Genomic DNA, 2,673 nt, shown 5'->3' with positions numbered 1-2,673 from the left:
CTATGGCTCCGTGGGTGTTCCTTTTTGGCCTCACCATATCCTGCGTTCTTGTGTGGGGAGCGGGAGCAGAGACCCCGCAGGCCGCCCCGCCTGAAAAATGGCGCAGCGAGCAAGGTCTCCCGCACAACAAGAAGGCAGCAAATATGCCAAAAATGAGCAAAGCAGACTACTTAGCACAGAGTGAGTTCTCACACCTCAGCCACCTGCCCTCCTCTCCCTACCTGCCACCTACCACAGCACAGCACATATTCAGAGCTAACAAGGTGAAGACTTGCCATGCCCAGAACCAGGAGAAATCCAGAATATGGAGTTCAGCATGTGGGGTTGCTCTTGTCCTAGATGGTGTTTGCTGGGCTGGGCCTCGTGGCTCAGCGTGTTGGGACTGCAGGCAGCAAGACTGGCGCTAGTCTGCAAGGGTGCACTGTGGCCCCAGTGAGTCCTGGTGTCTGACAGAGGCCCCAAGGCCTGCCCCGTAGGAATAAGCCAGCCAGTTCTCACGTGAGCTACAGCTGGGGTGGCCCAAAAGCCTGAATCCCAAATTGGTAGTGATTGATATCTCTCACCGCTCTTATTGAGCATTGTATTTGAAGACCCCTCCAGTGCTGCAAGGGAAGAAAAGGAATAAACATACAGAGGTTTGGAAAGAAGGCACAGAACGCTCATCAAATGATACTATGCTTGATGCACAACGGCCAGACAATTGCAAAATGCTTAGTTAATAAGATAGCTTTGAATGGTTGCTGAATAAAAAAATTACAGAAGTTATTTGTGTTTTTTTGCACTCTGGTGAAAAATAGAAAGTGAAAATTTAAAAACAAAATGTGTATGAGACATCAACTGGGATATTTTTAAAACCTACTGAGAGTAATTAAAGAAAATACAATTAATTAGCTAAAGAGACCTATCATGTTTAGGAGTGGGATAATTCATTATAAGGACATTAATTTCCCAGTATATTCTAAAAATCAAAGTAAATCTCAATCAAATGTCCATCGGGTGTATTTGTGACACTTGGTGATTCTAAGCCTTATATGGAAGCATAAAAACCATTCATCACCAAGACACTTTTAAATAAAAACAATAATTGGCCAATAATTTCCTTAGCAGATATCTAGACTCATTTCAGACTTACAGTAGGAGAGTGGGGTATTGATACAGGGATAGACAAATAGAGTTTGGAATAGAATAGGTAGCCCCAAATAGAACAACACACACGCAGACAACTGATGTATATATTTCACATATGTATGTATTATATATATCAGTGTGGATAGATAGATAGATATAGATGAATGGATAAAGGAAAAAATTTTAATAAGAGGTTTAAGCAAAATTGGTTATCCACATGGAAAAATACAATGGTGCCCACCTCTTTTTAAAATAACAAAGTAAAATATCTTCAACCTCAGTATAGGGAAAGATTTCTGGAACAAGTTACAATAAAGCATTAACCTTATGGATAATAGTTGATAAAATCAAAACATAAAAATTGATCTCCCAGGTAGTTTGTTGTTTTTTTCATTCCCAGTGGACAGTGGCAAATGAGCAAACATCCTTTTTGGAAGGCCTGCAGTAAGAATATTCCTAGCCCTGAAATCTAGGACTTTGTTTTTTGTTTGTTTCGTTTTTGTTTCTTGCTTTGTGCATTTTATTTAACAAATTCAGGCCATAGAGTACTTGTAACTTAAATCCCGTCTATATAGTACATGCATGTATCCCAGGGGGAATATGACAAATGCCTGATAAGAAGTATTTTTCCGTGGCTTCTTTATGAAATTCCTACTTATCTTCTCCTTTTCACACTAGGATTGTATCTAAAGGGATCATCAGCAAGAGATTCTTCTTTTGCATGTTGATTTTGCCCCTCCATTTCCTGCCTTAAGCACTCTTCGAACTCTGTATTCTTTGGAGCATATGAGCTATTAGATCTGATCCTTCAATGGTCTGTGGAAATTTGCCTGCTCCAGGAAATGTGGACTTTCTGAATTTCCTGAAATTCTTTAGTTGACCGTAATCATCGTGTACACCGGATGCATTTCTCGAGGCAGAGTTACTAACCACCAGGGACCTAAACTCCATCAGTAACACCTTCTGTGGAAGCGTCTCTCCATCATCCTGAACCTGGCATTGTTAGACAGATGGTTCTTCTTTAGTTGGCCATAGTGATTCTTCCTTGAAAATTTCATTTTCCTGAGATATTTTGTTACTTTCTGATATTCTTTCACCTTTAAAAAGGCATTTTTTTCTCTATCCAATCTCAGCCTTTCTCTAATGCTGACATCTTCCTCTTATTTTTGAACTTTCACTTCAGTTTCTAACTCTGACTTTGCGTTCCTGAATAACTGTTCCAATACTTCATTTTCTATGGCTAAATCATCAACTTTCCTTTTTTCCGATCTTAGTTTTTCTGTAGAAAGAGATTTATTGGCAGAAATTTTCACATTGGATTTTAAATCTCTATCTATAAGTAAGTTATCCGGTTTTTCCCCACAGGCTCATCCTGACATAGGTGCTGCTCCTCAGTTTTCCATATTGAGAGCGTGACAGGCTGCGATTGTTCTGAAAGAGAACAAGACATTTCCCTTCTTGAGGACTTAAATAAGAAATTGCTTGATTTTCTTTATCCCTTTCCCTACAGTGTTATTATTAAGAGCTTATTTGGGGGAGGGGGTC

General features: G+C 39.8%; 1 pseudogene; it reads right to left on the bottom strand.

Annotated features, from left to right (window-relative positions):
* Nucleotides 1-1,422: 1,422 nt before the first annotated feature.
* On the bottom strand, nt 1,423-2,599 carry LOC109436732 (nibrin pseudogene; annotated as a pseudogene).
* Nucleotides 2,600-2,673: the final 74 nt, after the last annotated feature.

The sequence above is a fragment of the Rhinolophus sinicus genome, chromosome 2 (assembly GCF_057876585.1).
Source record: "Rhinolophus sinicus isolate RSI-liver-muscle chromosome 2, RSI-T2T, whole genome shotgun sequence".
NCBI lineage: Eukaryota > Metazoa > Chordata > Mammalia > Chiroptera > Rhinolophidae > Rhinolophus > Rhinolophus sinicus.
This window is presented reverse-complemented; position numbering and strand designations above follow the sequence as displayed.